The sequence below is a fragment of the Phyllobates terribilis genome, unplaced genomic scaffold, assembly GCF_046119375.1.
Source record: "Phyllobates terribilis strain yellow unplaced genomic scaffold, ASM4611937v1 Scaffold_172__1_contigs__length_4051808, whole genome shotgun sequence".
Taxonomy (NCBI): domain Eukaryota; kingdom Metazoa; phylum Chordata; class Amphibia; order Anura; family Dendrobatidae; genus Phyllobates; species Phyllobates terribilis.
The window spans coordinates 748205-770492 of NW_027362932.1; the positions used below are offsets into that span (position 1 = coordinate 748205).

The 22288-nt window shown below is 46.7% G+C and overlaps 1 long non-coding RNA gene across 1 annotated transcript; it reads right to left on the reverse strand.

Annotated features, from left to right (window-relative positions):
* Nucleotides 1–766: 766 nt before the first annotated feature.
* On the reverse strand, nt 767–2335 carry LOC141212388 (uncharacterized). The gene is made up of 3 exons (XR_012282158.1): nt 2207–2335; nt 1622–1683; nt 767–837 (listed from the first exon to the last, which is right to left on the reverse strand). It is a non-coding gene; the product is annotated as an uncharacterized lncRNA (long non-coding RNA).
* Nucleotides 2336–22288: the final 19953 nt, after the last annotated feature.

Here is a 22288-nt window from a genome sequence, read left to right on the forward strand (position 1 = left end):
CCACCCCTATCTGCTCCTACACCACTGGGTTTTCCTCCCCCTCCCCACTCCAGCCAGGAACAGAAGCTGTCGTGCCTGCACTTCTGTGGGAGCACCGTTGAGCTGTCCCTCGGAAATGGGGTGTGTGTGGTGCATGCAGCCTAACGAGCCCTGGTCCACACTCCATCCTTACCCGGGAGTGGAATATCACACCTCTGGTCTGAGGTGCAATACCCCTGTAGCAGCCGAGCCCTCGGGGTGCTACATATGTGCTACTGTTATTATGAGCACTGTATTGATCTATTATTTTGGCACTGATATTTGGAGAGTGCATAGCATTGATATCAGGCATTATGTAGCACTATTATTTGGGCATTGCTTGCCAGGTATATGGGCAGTTTATGGCACTGTTATTTGTTTCCTATAACACAATGTAACACAGTGACTATGTCTTACCTTGTTTTCCTCTTTTCCATCCATACAGCAGCCATTCTCCGTTTTTCTGCTACAACATCCATCCTGAGAATATAATGGTGTGGCACTATATGGCACTATTTTATGACCCTGTTTTTGGGCACTGCATTGTACTGTTATTTCAGCACTGATATAGGACACCTTATGGCATTGATATTTGGGCACTATATGGCACTACTACCTGGCCATTGCATGATATTGTTATATGGGTAGTTTATGACACTGTTACAGTATCTGGATACCTTGTGGCACTGTTATTTGGATGCCTCATGGCTCTTTTATTTGTTTCTCATATCAATAGGTAATACCACATTCTTACCTCGTTTTCTCCTTTTTTTTATCCACACAACAGTCATTTTCTGTCTTTCTGCCACAACACCCATCCTGAGAATATAAAACTCTGTTATAAAACTCTGGACAGACCTATTTTAAACTTCAGTGCATGTATTTTGGGCTAAAAATCTTTTTTTGCAATAATGTTTCATTAAAATTCTTGCCTTGTTTGCCTTCTTTAGCCTTTGTGCCGCACTGTCTATTGCTGGCGGCAGAATCAGTTAGCTGGGAGTCCTTCAGTGAGCTTATTGTGAGAGGGATTTAATAACTCTTTTTTCCGTCTTTTTCGGAACTCCTCAGTTCTTTTGAAAGTTGAGCTAAACTTTGATCTAAAAAAAAAAGTTGCAAATTCCCTGGGCAGAATGGGCTCACTTATGCATTCTCAGTAAACTCATTCTGCAACCAGCAATATGTCAGTAAAGCAAAGAGCCTGTAAAAGCCAAAGTGTACAACATTTTTAATAAAGACCAATTGCAAACATGTTTTTTAGCCCAAAATACAAACATTAAAGTAAAAATATAAACAAAAATTGCCAGTTATCATCTATATGTTTTAACTAAAGGGAAGAGGCTCAGTTTTGGAGCCAGGAAGGGAGGGAGTTTTCTGCTAACTCCCAGTGAATGACAAACATACTAAACTTTGCCCCCTTTCCCAAATCTATTGATCAAGACGGTAGCCTCAAAGGAGAGATGATAAAATTAAAGCCTCTGGGAAAATGTAGAATCCTTTAGGGATTGTTTTATTGCCATTTTTATCAGAGTAGCATCGAGGATGATGAGAGTAGTCTGAAGTACATGACCAAATATTTCCTGCAGACAATGACCGGGGTACTCACTTTTGCAAATGTCCTGAATCCCTGCAGAATAGGTCGATATCCCGTACAGCGGCACAGATTCCCTGTTGTGGGGACGGTCAGACATTAGATCCTGTTCTGGTTTATGACTAATGTGAATGAGTTTGTATCCAGTCGCATGTTAAAGGGTTAAAAAATAAATCACATTTGCTTCCTTCCAGAAACAGTGTCACACCTGTCCACAGATTGCAGACTGATACTGTAGCTGGTTCCAGTGAAGTAAACTAAGCTGAGCTGCAATACCTCCCATAGCCTGTGGACATGAGTGGCGCTGTTTGCTTTGTAAGAAAGCTGTCCTGATTTTGTAATCCTAGAAACCCCCTTTAAGAAGTTATCTAATCTTATGCACATAAAGCTGACTTATTGTATAAGGCATGAGGCTATTTCATAGAGTTTGTGCTTCGATTCCTCACCGTTTCAAGATCTCTGCTACATCATGAGACTGCCCCGTCCTCATTAACATCATATAAATGTACAGGGGACTGTCCCCCTACCGATCAGCACATTTATCTCCTGAAATACTCTGTGCTGCTATTGAAAGTCTCACAATATCGGTCATCATGTCACCTTGGAAGGCGTCTTCTATCTCCTCCATGCTGGGCTGCGGTGTGCTGCGCAGTAAGGCGTACAGAGACATGACAATCCCGGGCGTGCAGAGCCCACACTGTGAGCCGTGACTCTTCGTTATTCTTTCCTGCAATTGGGAAAAGAAGTCAGAAAATTCTGACCACGGCTACTAAGTCTCCCGAATGGCTACAGTGACTTCCAACCAGTCATGTGACAGTTATTGCCAGATGTCTGCCACAGCGTTTACATGGCGGCCAAACATCCATGTCATAGTCACAAGAATCACATCCCGAATTTTGGCTATTTTACCATAATTCTGAGATTAACAAATCCCCCTCTCCTCTCAGTCTGAAGCCCCCTGAGTAGTGTTGAGCATTCCGATACTGACATATCGGGTATCGACTGATATTCGCGGTATTGGAGTTCCGATACTGAGTTCCGATACTTTTAGAATATCGAATACCGGAATCGGAAGTTCCCATAATGCAATGAGCCACTTTGATTGTATTCAGCCAATGAGGAACCTAAGAAGTGTGGGCACATCCTGTTAGGCATGTTAACTAATGGCATGGCTGTGAATGCAGTTAGGGATAGGACGCTGCTGTTCTGAGGGACAGTTTTAGCTACCGATTTGCTTTATTGTGCTTTACCCAGGCTACTTTATAAAGCTTTGCCTTGCAGCGCTAGTGCACAGTGCTCTGCACTGTTCACAGCTGTCTGCGAGGTCTGTGTGTGAGTGCAGCTCGCGCTGTAGTGTGTTCTGCAGCCACGTCTGGTTGTAGTCCGCTCAGCGTGCGTCACTGCCTCATACATTGTGCTTTTATTAGTGCTGCTCATTTTTCCTGATTTCTCCTGTTAGTGTGGTTCCATCCGTATCCAGCTAGATGGCTTCCAAACACACTATATAGGAGTAGATAGAGGAGCCTTTCTGCAGCCCCAGCCAGATTAGTATTAGCCTATTTTTTGTAGCCTCATCTATTGCATTGTAGGTTAACTTCCTGCATTGTAATAGCTACAAAAAGTTTGTGATACTATCGGTTTTACATCTTTGGGCACATCCAGTGTCTTTTTGTGAAGAAAAAAATGTAAAGTTCACCAAACACTCCACTTTACAGTTGTGTAGGCCACATTAGCTCATATTAAAGTCTAGTCCACACTTTATAAAATTAGTGTTTCTTATACCTGTTAGCAGCTGTTCAGGAATAAGCACACTAAGCCCTTACTACTTTTCTGCCTATCTTTATCAGTCTACCAAGATGAAGAAGGCAGGGAGTAAGGCATGTGGGCGTGGGCGTGGAGTTTCTGCAGGGAGAGGACGTGAGGATTCTGTGCCTGCAGGGAGAGGACGTGAGGATTCTGTGCCTGCAGGGAGAGGACGTGAGGATTCTGTGCCTGCTGCGGGCACCAGTGACTCAGCATCCCCCTGTTTTACCAGGGAACAGTCCTTTATGCTCAGCTTTGTAGGAGCTAGCCGTACCCCACTGTTGCGGGAGGACCAAATTGAAGCCGTTGTCGGATGGATGGCAGCTAACGCATCGACTTCAATTAGTTCCAGATCCTCTCAGGTCCTGAGCACTGAAGAGCACCCATCTGTCTCTTCACCACCTGCCAAATTGCCCAGGCAGTCAGAGAGCCCTGGACAGGAGCCATCTCTACTTCTGTTCTCTGAATCTCTTGGCTTGGAAAGAGGGGGCCAGCCAAGCAGAATTCTAGAATTAGAAGAAGAGGTAGTATGCAGTGATGCGCAACCGTTTTGTCTCTCTGAATCTGAAGAGGCGGGTGGGCCAGTGCCTATGGTCAGCGGCACACCTCAGTACGCATCTGATGATGAGACTCAGGTGCTACTTTCTGGTGCATACTGTGCTCTCGAGACTACTCAGGAGAAGCAGTTGTTTGAAGAGGGTAGTGTAAATGATGAGGTCCTTGACCCATCATGGCGTGAGGTACAGGAAGGTGGTGGGAGCAGCTCTGAGGAAGAGATTCCCCGAACGGTCCAAAAAGGAGCGAGAGGGGGGGGGAGGGGCAGACTTGGTTGCCTGTAGCCTTCACTTCAGCACCCATTAGGAGCATGCATCTTCCAAAACCCAAAAAGGGCGCTCCCAAGACTTGCAGTACCTGGTCCTTTTTTGACACAGTTGCAGATGACATTTGCTTTGTCAAATGCAAGCTGTATAATCAGAAAGTGAAAAGAGGGAAAAGTGTCAGCAACCTCAATACCACAAATATGTGGAATCATGTGCGGACCAAGCACGTGGTGGAGTTACAAAGACACACTGAAGACCTAGGCCAACCTACAGCGCCACCTACCATCTCTTCAGCTCGTGTTGTAGCCTCTTCCTCCAGCTCACACACAGCTGGTTCGGCTTCCTCACAGGATCGCCATGGAAGAACCTCTGGCACTGTTGTACAGAGACAGTGTCATTCCACCCACAGCACCACATTCCCTGTCATCCGCACACTCCCAGGCCAGTCTACAGCCATCGTTAGCACAGGCATGGGAGAAAAGGCACCCATACTCGGCAATCCACCCCCGAGCACAGGCTCTGAATGCTGGCATTGCAAAACTACTTGCCCTTGAAATGCTATCATTCAGGCTGGTGGAGACTGACACCTTCCATAACTTGATGGCATTGGCAGTCCCACAATACAACGTGCCCAGCCGCTTTTATTTCAGCAGGCAAGCCCTCCCTGCCCTGCAACAGCATGTGGAGGGAAAAATTAAACATGCGCTACAAAATGTCGTCAGTAGCAAAGTCCACCTGACCACTGATGCATGGACAGGGACGATACCTTTCCCTCACTGCCCATTGGGTAAATGTTGTGGAGCCGGGTACAGATCTTGAGAGTGGCGCTGTACGTGTTCTGCCAACTCCAAGGATTGCAGGAATCCAGTCTGTACACATTGACTCCTCCTCATACTCCAGTTCCTCTGAATCAGCGCTGCAGGAGCCGTCAAGGTCTACCTCCACATCGACCCGTAAACGGTTACCTGTTACGACCGATATGAGCACAGCCGTGGCCAAACGTCAACAGGCCGTATTGAAATTAATTTCTTTGGGGAATCGAAGCCACACAGCACAGGAGCTCTGGAATGCCATCAAGCAGCAGAGCGACGTGTGGTTTGTGCCAGCGAATCTCCAGCCAGGCATGGTAGTGTGTGACAATGGCCGAAATCTGGTGGCAGCTCTGGGCCTAGGCAACCTCACTCACATCCAATGTCTGGCACATGTGCTCAACTTGGTCGTGCAGAGTTTTTTGAGGGAATATCCGGATCTTGATGCACTGCTGCACAAGGTCCGCATAGAGTGCGCTCACTTGCGGCGTTCCAGCATCGCAAGATCGCGCATTGCAGCTCTGCAGCGCCGATTAAGCCTTCCGGAACATCGCATCATATGTGACCTACCCACCAGGTGGAATTCAACGTTACATATGTCGGAGAGGTTGTGTGAGCAGCAGGCAGCAGTAATGGAGTACCAGCTGCAGCAGGCGCAAACAAGTCGCACTGCGCGCCGTTCACACTTCACCACCACTGAGTGGGCCTCTATGAAGGACATCTGTCTCGTTTTGCGTGTCTTTGATTATTCCATGCGGATGGCGAGTGCAGATGATGCACTAGTTAGCATGACTATCCCCCTTATCTGCCTGCTTGAAAAAACACTGCAAGCACTAAGGGAGGAGGTTTTGGAAGAGGTGGAGGATGAGGAGTCACAAATGCCATCTGCTTCTGTACAGTCTGCGCAATGTGGTTCCTCACAAAGGCCTAGGCAGGGGACACTTTGTGAGGAGGAGTCAATGGAGGAGGAAGACATCTGTCCAGAGGAGGGAGGTACACAATGCTCTAGTAGTCAGTATCTAGAGCGAGGGTGGGGTGATGCAGAGCAGACAGATCACGCCTCAAGGAGGGGACAGCGTTTCTTGGCCAGTTGGCAGTCTGCAGCACATGGTTGATTTCATGCTGCAGTGCCTGAGAAACGACCGCTGCATCTCCCACATTCTCAACACAGCTGATTATTGGGTGTCCACCCTCCTAGATCCTCGCTACCGGGACAACTTACAAAGCCTCATAACACCGTTGAACCGGGAGCGTAAAATGCGGGAGTACCAAGACACACTGGTGCATTCCATCATGTTCTCCATTCCACCCGAGAACAGTGCTGCTAGTGCTTTACAAAGCAGGTCAGTGCGTCGAGGCAGTGGAGGAAGCTCTGCACAAAGAGGGAGCAGAAGCAGCGCCTCAGCACAAGGCAAGACCAGTATGGCCGAAATGTGGCAAAGTTTTGTGTCCCTGCCACAAATGTCTACACCATCACAGATGGCTCCAGTCAGCAGGAGGCTACGTTTCTGTCAGATGGTGACAGACTACATGTCTTGCCCTCTCAGTGTACTCCCAGACGGCTCTTCCCCCTTCAAGTTTTGGGTCTTTAAGCTGGATACATGGCCAGAGCTTAGCCAGTATGCATTGGAGGTGCTGGCTTGCCCTGCTGCTAGTGTATTATCGGAAGGAGTCTTTAGTGCCGCAGGTGGTGTACTAACAGACCGTCGCATGCGACTATCCTCCGATAACGTTGACCGGCTTACTTTTCTGAAAATGAACAAGGCCTGGATCTCGCATGACTTTGCCAGTCCTCTTCCAGATTAAATAATTGGTTGTCAACAGTATCCAGGTCTCCTGTTGTGTTCATGTTTCTACCACCTGAAATGTAATCCCTGGGCTCCAACACCGCTAGTTGCTGCAATTTCTCCTGCTCTGTCAAAATTCACACTACTACTGATTTTAAACTTGCTCCAATTAGGCCTCTGGCTCCTCTGTTTTCAGTATTTACCCTGGGCTCCAACACTGCCAGTTGCTGCTCAGAAGTGCCATCTGCACAGTCAACACTTGCTCCAGTGTTATTGGGGTTCAGTAACGTCAGCTGATCCCCCTGCTGTGTGTCCGGCAATTTCTCCTGCTCTGTCCACATTCTCACTACTACTGATTTTAAACTTGCTCCAATTAGGCCTCTGGCTCCTCTCTGTTTTTAGTATTTATCCTGGGTTCCAGCACCGCCAGCTGTTTCCCAGCAGTGTCTTTGACACGGGTACTCCCTCCTGCCCAGCCTGGTTCCAGCACGCCAGCTGTTTCTGGGTAGTGTCAACGTCACTTTGCCTTCAATACGTTGTCCTGTCGTGTTGCAGTCGGGTTAGCCGACTCTATGGTGCCTGCAGTTTAGGTATCTCCTATGTGGGCTGTGGGATCTCGCAATGAAGGCTGGTTCCATAGTGCCAATGGGACAAGCACCCCCTGTAGGACTGTGGGTTTTGGTAACTCCGGCCGGCTCGCGGCCTTGCAACTTTTTTTTTCATGGGTACCTTCTGCTGCCTATCCGAGTTCCAGTACCATTAGCTGGTCCTCGGTAGTTCCATTGGCTCTTGTACCTTCTGCTTCCGATCCAGGTTCCAGTACCGTCAGCTGGTTCCAGGCAGTGCCTCAGCCTTTGTACCTTCTGCTATATTTCCAAGTTCAAGCTTTTTGAAATGGTTTTTGGAAATCACTCTGGATCTCCAAGACGACCCTGAAGACGACGACCCTGAAGACGACGACCCTGAAGACGACGACCAAGAAGACGACGACCAAGAAGACGACGACCAAGAAGACGACGACCAAGAAGCATAAGACTAAAAATCTGAGCAAAAGATATTATCTAAATTATAAGCAGAAGAAGACTAAGCAGTGTATGGGGGTGAGTCCGTTCCTCCTCGTGGTGCCCCTGGAAAAGACCTGCTGCTTGCGCTCCTCAGTATCTGGCTGTGACGGCATCCAGATGAGCCGGGTTCATGTCCAATGAACTCGGCTCACCTCATGCACGTCACTGACAGCGTGGGAGATTTCTCCTGCGCATGCGGTGAGCGTGAGAGACTCGGCTCATCTGGATGCCATCACAGCCAGACACGGAGGAGCGCAAGCATGCCTGCGCTTCTCAGTGTCTGTGGCATGGCAAGCTGGATGGCAGCTTTCTCCTGCGATCCAGCCTGTCATGTGAATGTAGCAGAGCTGAAGCTGTCCTGGGAACCATGGAAAGGTAATGATGATGTTGGTTTATTATTTTATTTTTATTGGAGGAGATCGTTGGCTTCAGCTGGAATGGGCGTGATGGTAGGTATGGTTTAATTTAGAACATTAAAAAATTGTGTGTTTACTTCAATTAAAGGACTTTTTTCTGGGTGTTGTGTTTTTTTTAAATACTTTACTAGAATTTCATGCCGGTCATGTCTAATATTGACGTGACCCCATGAATTTCGGGCTTAGGGCCAGCTGATAATACCAAGCTGGCCCTAACCCCTTTTATTACCCAGTGAGCCACCGCACCAGGGCCCTGGATGAGTTGGGTACAGCGCCAGAAGATGGCGCTTCTATGAACGCGCCATTTTCCGGGGTGGCTGCGGACTGCAATTTGCAATCTGCTTCCTCTCTGCCCCAGCACTACTGGGTTCCCCCTTCCTGGGTGTTCCCTCCCTCCCACTCCAGCCAGGGACAGGGACTGTCGTGCTCATCTTAGGAGCATATTGGTCGCCCTGTCCCCCGGAAATGTGGTGTAGTGCATGCAGCTGTCGGGGTCCTGATCCACACTCCATCCTTACCTGGAAGTGAGGTATCGCACCTCTGAGTGAGATGCAATACCTCTGTAGCAACCGAGCCCTCGGGGTGCTACAAATGGAATATATATATATATACACCCTGGTACGGTCACTGCCAGCTGCACAATATAAAAAAGGAATCACTACTAGCTGCCACCACCAATCATTTATACAGGATGCTTGGGCACCCTTTACAGGTAGAGTATGGCTTCAGGGGTGCGGTTTACAGAGCAAGAGGAGCAGAGCTATTCAATTTTATATATTTAATCCAGTGTTTATAAAAAATATAAAAAGATGATACAAATGGGAACTAACAATGCGATATATACAATTACATAAAACAAAAAGGATAAAAATAATGACTAAACCTGTGTTATGGAAATGGCTCAGACTTTAGTGGATGGGGGTACTCTTTAGGAAAACGGACAGAACCCACAGTACGCTGTACCTTCCAAGTACTGACAAATGACCCAATCCCAAATACAGCTTTTTAGTAGCTCAAGGTCACCCCCACACATCTCCCCTTGATGACCCCATGTTGGGGCTGATTGTGGGATGTGCTAGGTCCTTCAGAATTTTATGACATCCCCAACTTACAGTATATCTTTGCCCCTGGAAGTCCCAGGAGGTGGATATTCTCATATTCCTTATCACGATTTTACCTTTATATAGAGATCAAACGTGACCTGGATAGCCTCATCCATCAGACCATTATCACGCTGGAGGGGTTAGAGTGGCTTTACAGTGATATGGGTGAATGCTTTCTGTTCGTCCCTTCACTACAACGCCTAAAAATACAGCTCTCATAAATATCGGATTGATGCAAACACCAATATTCATATCTGGACCCCGGAAACCGAGTGTCTAACTGCAATTGTTCAGTTTTTGTTTGAAGAGAACAAGAGTAGCCTTTAACCCCTTAACGACATGTCACGTATTAGTACGCGCATGTTGTTATCCCCCCGTTCAGTGAGGGCTGCTGCACTGAGCCCGCACTGAACCGAGCACATGTCAGCTGATTATTACAGCTGACATGTGCCCGCAACAGGCGCGGGTGGAATCGCGATCCACCCGCGGCTGTTAACATGTTAAATGCCGCTGTCAATCTCCAACAGCGGGATTTAACGAGCGCTTCCTGGAAGCGTGTCACTTACCCCGCCCATCGGCGACCCCGTCACATGATCGCGGGTCGCCGATGGGTGGTCATGACAACCCTGGGTCTGCAGCAGACACCAGTGGTTGTAATGATCCTGTCACTATGAGCGCCACCTAGTGGTCGGCGCTCATAGCACAGGACCATTTCTGCTATATGCAAGGGATCTGCTTGTCCCCTGCATGTAGCAGAGCCGATCAAAAGAGTGCTGCTTCTAGTCTCCTATGGAGACTACAGAAGCAAGCAAAAAGTGGAAAAAAATAAAAAAAAAAAAATATAAAAAAAAATAAAAAAAATATAAAAGTTTAAATCACCCCCCTTTCACCCCATTCAAAATAAAATCATTAAAAAAAAAACCCACATACACATATTTGGTATCGCCGCGTTCAGAATCGCCCGATCTATCAATATAAGAGAAGAATTAATCCGATCGGTAAACGATGTAATGAGAAAAAAAATTCTAAACGCCAGAATTACGTTTTTTTGGTCACCGTAAAATTGCAATAAAATGCAATAACGGGTGATCAAAACATCGGATCTACCCCAAAATAGCATGAATAAAAACTTCAGCTCGATACGCAAAAAATAAGCCCTCACCTTGCCCCAGATCCCAAATAATGGAGACGCTACGGGTCTCGGAAAATGGCACCATTTTTTTTTTTTTTTTACAAAACTTTGGAATTTTTTTTCCATCACTTAAATAAAAAACAACCTATACATGTTTGGTGTCTACAAACTCGTAATGACCTGGAGAATAATAATGGCAGGTCAGTTTTAGCATTCAGTGAACGTGGTAAAAAAAATTTTTAAAAAACCTCAGTGGTATTGCACTTTTTTTGCAATTTCACGGCGCTTGGAATTTTTTTTCCCGTTTTCCCATACATGACATGGTAAAACTAGTAATGACGTTGAAAAGTACAACTCATCCCGCAAAAAATAAGCCGTCATATGGCCATATTGACCAAAAAATAAAAACGCTATGGCTCTGGGAACAAGGGGAGCAAAAAACGAAAATGCAAAAACGGAAAATGCTCCGGGGTTTAAGGGGTTAAAAGTGTTATGTTTTTCACTTCTCTACCTCTTGAATCTCCGACTTGGTCTTTTTCCCAGAGAAAAACTACAGCTGTAATTACCTGGTCACTTGAGGAGGCCGCTACTTCAATGGAGATGGAAGTGTCAGATCTCTCTTACTTCCCCTCCTTTAACTAGTTTTTTCTTCCTCAGTTATATATATGTTCAATGTGATTGGGACATGTCTCTTTCCCAGAGGATGCCTGTATGAATTTTAATTTTTCTCTATGACAAGATGTCTGAATTTGTTTTTTTTTTTTTGTTTTTTTAAAACTTTTGGCAATTTTTTTTTCACATCACAATCTTTATTAAAAACCGTAAACGTTCAGTTTTCACAATGGCCACTGAGGTTATTTTAGAATCATACTTCCTGTTCTTAAAAAGCCGGGAAAGGAATGGAGTAAACTAAGGACACCTCAAAGAGAATAAGGGTGCATTAAAAATTAGAATACTTTATCGAATTAAAAACAATCCATATACTGTAAGTCTATTAGGAGGTCATAACAAATGAGGACACAAGTAGAAAAAAACAGGAAAGGAATGATCTCCAAAGTAATTATGTAGAGTGATAGTAAAAACACTTGAAAGGTCATCGGAAGCGCTCGGAGGGAACGGCGTAGTGCGCATGTGGACTGCGGCGGCCATTTTTCTGAAGTGCACAACATGGGGACAAATAATGAAAGTACTGCGGAAGAGCAAATATATAACTTAATTAATGTGGCTGAAAGTGAGTGGGTGAGTGTGAGCCACTGAGGTTATTTTAGACTTCTTGTCCTTTCAAGAACAATTTTCAGCTGACTCCTCATCATCAGAAGCAGAATTACAACGACTGATAAAGCCTCTGTACACTGCTGAAAACACAGTATCCACCAATCACAATAGGCGACATCACAGCTCCTCCTGCTTCTGTTCCCTCCACAATGATCTTTGCACACGCTCATTAGACGCTTCAATACAAAACATAAGGTCAGACCCTGTTTATTGTGGCTAATGTACATGTTAAATTCCTGGAACAACTGAAAAAAAAAAAAACAGTGTCCATTGTGAGAATTGTAAGATTTCATTTTTTTTTATTCATAATAACCATTTTAATGTGATTGGTTAAAATATGAGAAGAGCATATGAGAAATATCAACATCCGAACAATGAAGAGTGTGAAGAATGTCAGGAGGATGGCAACTTTTATTGTTAGATAAATCCTAAAGAGACCCAAATGGCATGGATGGATGTCAAACACATTTCCTTACATCACCCCATGGCTGGAGTGCAGGTATACGACCCAAAAATAATAGGACATAAAAATAATACTAAATAAAGATGTAGAACAGCTTCATAATCACATTGGGAAATAATGTAACCAACTCAGTATTCAGGAAAGACATTATTCTACGAAACAACTATAAAGCGCATGGTTTTTCCAAAGGTTTATCCAAAAATACATATTTTAGTGAGAGTTTTAGAGATCAATGAAAAAAATATTTTTTTTTATCTTTTTTGTATATTTCAGTAAATTTCTATAAAAAGGTTATAAACCGAAGTTTCCAAAAATGATTTGGATTGTTTAAAATATAATAATGTTCGGGCTCTTCACTATGATCACAACATCAATAAAAAGTATCAAGTTCTCATCATTGATATTGTGGGGTCTTATTCTCTGTAATACATGGAATTACAGAAAGTTCCTTCTCTTGCACCAACCACTGAATGCACGTCAACGCTTTAGCCACATTAAGGGGCACAAACTTTACTGCAAATGCCATAAATGCCGTCTCTGGGGGAATGGCGGTCCATCAATCCCCCCGCTATGTTCTCCATATACTTCAGTGGAGATATAACTACACACAGACGCGTCTCCTCATTTTATGCAGAATGTGGCTGGAAATTTGTGAACAAAGGTCAGATAATAACGGTATATAGCTGTAGAGCCACCATCAATCTTACTGGGGAGCCCTTAGCAGAGGGGCCTGGAGCTGTGATGTCATCATCTACATGGAACTCTGGTGTCATCATCGGCTCTATGACATCACAATGGGAGTAAAGTCTATAGAATGCCTGAGCGCAGAGCCGGGGCTGTCTTTTGTGACTCTTTATTGGATACACAAAGCTAAAGGAATAAGAAGGAGAAAGAAAGCGACGCCCTTAGCGACTGCTGGTCAAGGCTCTCTCTTCCTGCAAGTCAATTGGCTTTAGCCTTCTGACCCGATTCAGGAAATCCCATCGCAATTGGAGAACACTGCTGAAGGATTCCTTCCTGGCCACGAAATCTGCCACCATTTCAGCAGTCAGGCGCTTCAGGTCAGTTGCTATAACCAGACGTAAAGACCACGTCATCAGCCAAGACAGCGGTGAGATGAACCCAACCTACATAGTAGGTGATACTGACTCCACGTCCACCATTGCAGAAAGTGGAGAGGATCTTGCCGATCCAGAATGTGCACAAGATGCACACGAGGGGCTGCTACAAACAAGACCCCGGGACAATCTAAAAAGAAAAGCACCAACCTCCGAGGACAGTCAGCCCGAGATGATGCCACCGGCCAAGAGAGCTGCTACAGAAAACCTTTCTGATCTACTGAGAGAGGTAACCCCGGAGATGGAGACCCCACAAGTGGAGATGCCCGATATCAGGAAACAGGAGAACAACCTGTCTCCAGAGCAGTTAACCATCCTGCTGAGCAAAGGGGAGGAAGGCTTCCTGGATGACGAGATCATCATCATGGCCCAGGACCTGCTGCAGAGTCAATTTGAGGGTTTTGATGGCCTGCAGCCCCCTGCGCTCTTCTAGTGCCAGGGTACAGTGTACTGAATAATGCCGTACAAATCCACTATGATGAGGAGAGGGTGCACTGGCTGACCACCTGCTACAAAAATGGCCAAATCTTTGTGGCCGACAGCATCAACTCTGGAAATCTGACTCAGTCCATCTGTGAGCAGATTATCAACCTGTACAGTGAAGTGGTCGAAGAGCCCCTGAAACATCTGACATTTATCGATGTGGATCAGCAGAGGAACAGCTATGACTGTGGCTTATTCGCCATAGCGTTTGCCTACGAGCTTATGGCAGATGGCGGTGAACCCAGAGCAGAGTTCCAGCATCGGTTGATGAGGACTCATCTGATATCCTGCCTGCAGACCGGCAGGATCAACGCATTTCCCAAAAAGGTCAGGAAGTGACTCCATGCCTATAAACGGCATGTAGAGTCAATGACGGTCCACAAGATCGCCCTGACCTTCAACCGGACACGACCCGGGACCACAGACCAGCCTGCACCAGTAAGTAACCATGGACTTTCCATAATACCCTCAATATAGTGAATGTATAAATATGATGGGGGTGGGGGACACTGCCATTATTGGAGCTGTTTATCAGTAAAGCTTAGCTCCAACCCCTATAAAGATGCATTAAGAGATTAATTATAGCAGGATTATAAGGGGTTTTCTGTTATTTTGTACACAGAGGTGTGAACCAGAACAAGAATGACCCTCGCAGCTATAACAAGTGTCTGTGTTTCTGTCATCACCATGGACCAAATATAATCCAGGTAAGAGGAGTGTACTGAGCAGTAGTGACCGGGAGTAAATCGTGTGAACGTCTCTGATATTAAATATTCGGCTGCTCCATGATCAGTTCTGTTCCCTCTTTCTACAGATCACTATAAGCGACCTGGGGTCCCACTACGAAGACAGGGTACGGCTGGAGGTGACGGCTATAAGAAGTCAATGATGTGGCGGCCGCCATGTCAGGAGCAGAGGAGCCACACTTCAGGACGAGGCAAATTCCGGGCTCGGTCTCTGTTCTCATTACTTTCTGCAGTCAGATGTAATCACTGAATAAGTGAATCTTCTGCTGCATCAACCCCGATCTACAGCACAAGCTGCCATCATCCAGCACTGCCCAAGGGAAGGGCAGTCCGTCAGACATGGTTCCCTAGAGGTTTCCTCCACCGGGGGTTTTTCCTCTCCTGAGTTCTGACGGATGACTCTCCGTGAGCCCATCATCATCAGGGCCACATGACTATTGCCCCACAAGACTGGTGGGAAATTCTACATTTGATATCTTGTATGAAGCCAATAAAGAATTCAATTAATATCTAGCAGCCGTGTATCTGAATTTATTATGTTTCGTCTACTATGTATAGTACAGAATTTGGTGAACTCCAGGGGGAATATACAGGGGTGCAGTATTGTAATAGTGTTATAATACTCTCATTTACAGGTGCTTCTCACAAAATTAGAATATCATCAAAAAGTTAATTTATTTCAGTTCTTAAATACAAAAAGTGAAACTCATATTTTATATAGAGTCATTACAGAGTGATCTATTTCAAGTGTTTATTCCTGTTAATATTGATGATTATGGCTTACATCCAATGAAAACACAAAAGTCATTATCTCAGTAAATTAGAATAATTAACAAAAAACACCTGCAAAGGCTTCCGAAGTATTTAAAAAGGCACCTTATTCTGTTTCATTAGGCTCCACAATCATGGGGAAGACTGCTGGCTTGACAGATGTCCAGAAGGCAGTCATCTGTGCCTAAACCACATTTAGCTTCCACAAGTTTGGCATTTCTTTAGTGATGACAGCCTGCCTAAATTACAGGTGTGTGTCTCCAGAAGCATGGGCTGGACACAATGTACTGGTCACTACAATGTATTGGGGGCTACAACGTACTGAGGACTACAATGTACTGGTCACTACAATGCAGATTTGCAATTTTCACTCAGCAACATCCACTGCTGCTTGTTTCTGGAAAATTCACTACACTTGCAGATAAATTCCCAAAGGGGTATAATTTCTAAAATGGTGTCACTTCTGGGGGGGGGGGTTTCCACTGTTTAGGCACATCAGGGGCTCTCCAAACCCAACATGGCGTCGGCTAATGATCCAGCTAATTTTGCATTTAAAAAGTCAAATGGCACTCCTTCTCTACCGAGCCTTGCCGTGCGCCCAAACAGTAGTTTTCATCCACATAAGGGGTATTGGCGTCCTCAGGAGAAATTGCACAATACATTTTACAGTGCATTTTCTCCCGTTACCATTGTGAAAATGCAAAATTTGGGGGTAAAAGAACATTTTTGAGGGAAAAATTTAACTTTTTATTTTCACGGCTCTACATTATAAACTTCTGTGAAGCACCTGGGAGTACAAGGTGTACCCCACACAGCTAACATTCCTTGGGGGATCTAGTTTCCAAAACAGCGTCACTTGTGGAAGGTTTCCACTGTTTACGCACATCAGGGATCTCCAAAAGCGACATGGCGGCAGCTCTCGATTCCAGCCACGTTTGTTTGAAAAGTCAAACTGTGCTCCTTCCCTTCCGAGCCCTGCCGTGCGCCCAAACAGTGGTTTTCCTCCACAAATGGGGTAGCGGTGTACTGAGGAGAAATTGCACAACACAATTTGGGGTCCATTTTCTCCTGTAACCCCTGAAAATAAAAAAATTTAGGGCTAAAGTAAAATTTTTGTGAAAAAAAAGTAGTAAAATGTTCATTTTTTCCTTCCACGTTCCATTAATTCCTGTGAAGCACCTGAAGGGTTAATAAACTTCTTGAATGTGGTTTTAAGCACCTTGAGGGGTGCAGTTTTTAGAACGATGTCACTTTTGGGCATTTTCTGTCATATAGGCCCCCCAAAGTCACTTCAAATGTCATGTGTTCCCTAAAAAAAAAATGGTTTTGTAAATTTTGTTGGAAAAATGAGAAATTGCTGGTCAACTTTTAATCCTTATAACTTCCTAACAAAAATAAAATTATGTTTCCAAAATGATGCAGATGTAAAGTAGACACGTGGGAAATGTTATTAACTATTTTGTGTGACATCTCTCTCTGATTTAAGGTCATAAGAATTAAAACTTTGAAAATTGCAAAATATTCGCCAAATTTCAGGTTTTTTTCACAAATAAATGCAAGTGATATCGAAGAAATTTTACCACAATCATGAAGTACAATATGTCAGGAAAAAACAAACTCAGAATCAGGGGGATATGTTGAAGCGTTCCAGAGTAATTACCTCATAAAGTGACAGTGGTCAGAATTGTAAAAATTGACCGGGTCATTAACGTGCAAACCACCCTCGGGGGTAAAGGGGTTAATTGAAAGAAGAATACAACTTACCTTTGCCTGTGGGAGAGGTTGGGGTTCTTCTGGCTCAAAACACCAAGGTTACTTACCGGTAGCCAGTTTTTCCTGAGCCCATGACAGCACATCTTGAGAGGATCCGCCCCACCAAGGACAGGAAACCGTCTGAAATAAAAGGGCGGCACCTCTCCCTCGCTTCAGTTGTTTACAGAGCATTGAGAGGACCTCCCTAAACAGGTTAGGCACATAACCAACACCACAATATACATATACACACCACCCCAAACAGTGCACACCAGGGTGTGAGAAACATAGAAAAAATAAGGGGGGGAAACTACGGGTGCTGTCATGGGCTCAGGAAAAACCGGCTACCGGTAAGTAACCTTGGTGTTTTCCCCTCCCCCATGACAGCACACCTTGAGAGAATTTTGGAGAATTTATGAGCACCCTAGGGAGGGACCACCGCCTGCAGTACCCTTCTCCCAAAGGTGAGATCAGAAGAGGACAGATCCAACCGATAGTGCTTAAAGAAGGTGGATGGTGTAGACCAAGTAGCAGCCCTACATATCTGCTCGATCGAGACGTCTGCTCTCTCTGCCCAGGAGGTTGCAACGGCTCTGGTGGAATGAGCCCTCACATTGTCCGGGGCTGGAACCCCTGTGGACGTATAGGCTAAGCAAATGGCCTCCCTGAGCCACCTAGAGATGGTACACTTGGACACCCCGTGACCTTTCCTACTCCCTTGAAAGGCCAGGAACAGAGAACAGTCTTTCCTCCACAGACTAGTCATGTGAATGTACTGTAGCAGGGACCTCCTAACATCTAGGCTATGGAACCTGACTTCCCCTGGGTTCTTGGGATTGCTGCAGAACGAGGGTAGCACAATCTCCTGACTACGGTGAAATCTAGATACCACCTTGGGAAGGTACGCTGGATCTGGCCGCAAGGTGACCCTATCCTCAAAGATTTGTGTGTAAGGAGGATTAACCGAGAGGGCCTGCAGATCACCCACCCTACGGGCTGACGTTAAGGCCACTAGGAGGATGGTCTTAAGGGTGAGAATTTTTGGAGAAACCTTGCGTAGGGGTTCGAATGGTTCACTAGTAAGAGCGTTCAAGACTAAATTCAGGTCCCAAGGAGGAACACCCATGGACCTAACCGGTCCTGCTCTGGCACAGGACTTGATAAACCTCGAGATCCACCTATTCCCAGCCAGATTACAATTGTAGAGTGCTCCCAAAGCTGAAACTTGAACCTTAAGGGTCCCTGTAGCTAGACCCAGGTCCCGCCCCTTTTGCAGAAATTCCAGGATCCCTCTGATCGGAGGTTTGCTCGATCGCGGGATATCTATAAACTCTAGGAATTTACCCCAAACTCTGCTATAAATCTTTGTTGTAATTGGTTTTCTACTCCCCAATAAAGTAGAAACCAAGCCTGGTGAAAACCCCTTGCTACTCAATAGCGACCTCTCAAATTCCATGCCGAAAGATGGAACCCCCTGGCCTGGGCATGGAATACTGGTCCCTGCATGAGAAGGTCCGGCCTCTCTGGTAGAATCCAGGGATCTGACACCGACATTAGCCGAAGCAGAGAGAACCAAGGCCTCTTGGGCCAAAAAGGGGCTATCAAAATCACCCTGGCGCCTTCCTCCCGGATCTTCCTCACCACTACTGGAATCATCACTAATGGCGGAAAGGCATATGCCTTCCTGAACCCCCAAGGAATCTGGAGGGCATCTACTGCATGGGGAATTTCTGCGGGATTTAGGGAGAAAAATCTCTGTACCTTTCTGTTTGCCCTTGTGGCGAACAGGTCTATGTCTGGCTGCCCCCATAACTGGACAATCTGATGGAAGACCTCCGGGTTCAACCCCCACTCCCCCTGTCTTAGGGTATGGCAGCTTAGAAAATCTGCTTTCACGTTTTCTACCCCCTTTATGTGAAGGGAACTGAGGGATAGGAGGTTTCGCTCTGCTAGACCAAGGATCCTGTCTGCCACCACCATCAGAGGGTGTGACCTTGTCCCTCCCTGGTGATTCACATAGGCCACTGCTGTCCGGTTGTCGGACCTGACCTGGACATGGTGATTTTGGATGTGAGGGAGGAAGCCCCTGAGGGATCTTTCTACTGCCCAAAGCTCCTTTAAGTTTGAGGATGCTCCCCTCTCGTGGTAAGTCCAGTGACCCTGTATTGAGAGTTCTGCCAGATGACCCCCCCCCCATCCGGAACTGCTTGCGTCGGTCGTAATTACCCGATCTACTGGTCTGGACCATTGAACGCCTGCGGTCAGATTTCCCCTGACTGTCCACCACGAAAGGGAATCTACTACTTCTGGGGAGAGAGAAAGCCTGCCTTCTAAATGCCCGTTGCAGGACTTCTGTGCTGACAGGACCTCCCACTGAAGCTGCCTCATATGCCCCTGGGCCCACATTACTGCTGGGAGACAGGCCGTCATAGAACCCAGGAGGGACATTGCCTCTCTCAGAGACATCTCTGGAGCTTGAATGGCCTTCGAGACTAATGCAATCAACCTGCAGATTTTGTCCTCTGGGAGGAAGCAGGTTTGGCGACGAGAGTCTAGGATTAGACCCAGAAAGGTCTGAGTCCTGGAGGCGGTTAGTCTTGATTTTTGGAAATTTACTAACCACCCCAGCTGATGCAACACTTCCGTGACCAATAGGAGCTGACTGGAGCAGTGGGCTTCTGTTTTCTGTTATCAAGAAGTCGTCTAAATATGGCACGATCACTACATTCTTGATCCGTAGGAAGGCTGTCACTTCTGCTAATAGTTTGGTAAATATTCTGGGGGCAATGGAGAGGCCAAAGGGTAGGGCAGCAAACTGAAAATGCCTCAGCATCCCCTGAATAAACAGGGCTACTCTCAGATACTTCTGATACTACGGATGGATTGGGATGCGATAATATGCGTCCTTCAAGTCTATTACAGCCATAAAGCAGTTGCGATGTAAGAGCTTCACTGCCGAGCTTACTGACTCCATCTTGAAAGTCTGGTTTTCTACTACTTGGTTCAGACTCCTGAGGTTGATGATGGTCCTTAAGGACCCATTTGTTTTTTTTATCATGAATAGTGGGGAATAGAACCCCCTCCCTCTCTGTGTTGCTGGTACTTCGAGAAGGACCTGCTTTCCTACTAACTCTAATACTTCTGTTTCCAGGGCTAATTGTTCTTCCTGGACCTTTCGTAGGGGGGTAACCACAAAGGTCCGCCAGGGGGTCTGGCTGAACCGGATCTTCAGGCCCCCACTGATAATTTTCAGAATCCAGGGGTTTGATGTTATCGCATCCCAAGGTGGAAGAAAGTGGGAAAGCCTTCCACCCACTTCCAGCCTGGTATCATTGGGAGGATCTCTTCGAACTCGAGGATGGTCCTCCAAACATGTAGCCCGACTCTTTTTTGGACTTGGCTTCCCATCTCTTTTTGTCTCCCGGAGGACGACCCCGGTTAAAATTTCTCCTCCGAAAACTAAATCTTCTTGGTTCCCCCGAAAATCCCGGGAACCCTTTGCTTTTATCGCCTGCTTTTTCTAACAGGTCTTCTAACTTTTGGCCAAACAGGAGTCTACCGTCACACGGGAGGGAGCACAGTTTCTGTTTCGAAGGTAGGTCACCTGGGCAACCTTTGAGCCACAAGGCCCGCCTGGCTGCGTTGGATAGTCCCGCTGCCCTAGCTGACAGTCTGACCGAGTCAGCTGAAGAGTCAGCCAGGAAGGCCGATGCTGTTTGTATTAGAGGTAGCTCTGCAAGTATTGTCTGTCTGGAGACCTTTTTATCTTTAAGCTGGTCTTCCAGCTGTTGGAGCCACACCATCAAGGACCTCGCCACACAGGTGCTAGCCACCGCTGGTTTTAGGCCGCCTGCCGCCGCCTCCCACGTGTGGCGCAGGAAGGAGTCGGCTCTTTTATCCAGGGCATCTTTTAGGACGCCAGAGTCCTCCAAGGGCAGGGAAGATCTTTTCGATGACCTTGCCACAGTACCGTCCACCTTGGGGATCTTATCCCAAGGTTCCGCATCCTTCTCTTCGAAGGGGTACCTTCTTTTGGAGAAGGAGGGTAAAGCCCCTGATCTCTCAGGTCTCCTCCACTCCCGGTCAATGAGGCCCTGAATTTTACTGTTAACCGGAAATGAGCGTCTCTTCTTCTCTACCAAGCCCGCAAACATGATGTCCTCCCGGGATTTAGATGCTCTCTCTTCCTCCAGACCCATGGTTGATCTTACTGCCCTAACCAGTCTGTCTGTATTCTCAATGGGGAAGCAGGGTCTACCGCCCCCCAATGAGGAAGAGGACGATGAATCCTACTGCTCCTCGGACTGGGAGGAATCAGAGACGGAGGAAACCTCTCTACGGGGTCTTTTCTTCCCTCTAAGGAACCCTTTCAGGGACCCCTGAACTTCTGCATGTACTATGGACTTTAAATTTGCAGCAAAATCACGGGAATTCTCAGCTATGGTTTTGGTCACACAGCCCTGGCAAAGTGGTTTCTGCCACTCTACTGAGAGAGAAGCTTGGCAAAGGGCACATATTCTATGCTTTTGCTTGGCACTACTCTTCTTAGGCTCCTAAAAAAAGGAAGCACATAAGAGACTTCCCGTTACTAACCAGTGACATTCACGAAGCTCACTCACCCTCGGAGGTCACAAACGGGTACCGGATTCGGAGGCTGTCGCGGAACCGATGATTCCATTCTGGATGGTCCCGAGGCACTCGAAGCCTTACTCCTGCGGCTGCCACTACGATTACTCGAGCGGCTATCTGTATACGATGCATCCCATCTGCATTTTCTGTTGCTGAGGTGGGGGGGGGTAAGCTGCTGCTCCTGGCTATCTGGATCAGCCATGTCTCAGAAGCGCACCACGCTTCCAGGATAGCCCCCCCCCCCTTAAATATAGGGCCATCCAGCCTCCTCCGGTCTGTGGGCCCTCCCCCTTCCTCAGGCCGGAGCTCCGTTGAAAAAAAAAAACCGGCCTGGGACGCTCCGATGGGCGCCGCCATCTTGGATCGGCGCCGCCTCCTGACGTCACCCAGCGCGCCGCTCCCAGCGTGCCCTGTGCCGTGACGTCAGGCGTGTCACACCCGGAAGCGTTCCACACTGCAGGGGGAGGACGGCGCCGCGGTCTCCGGGAGGACAGAGCCTGCCTCACCGCG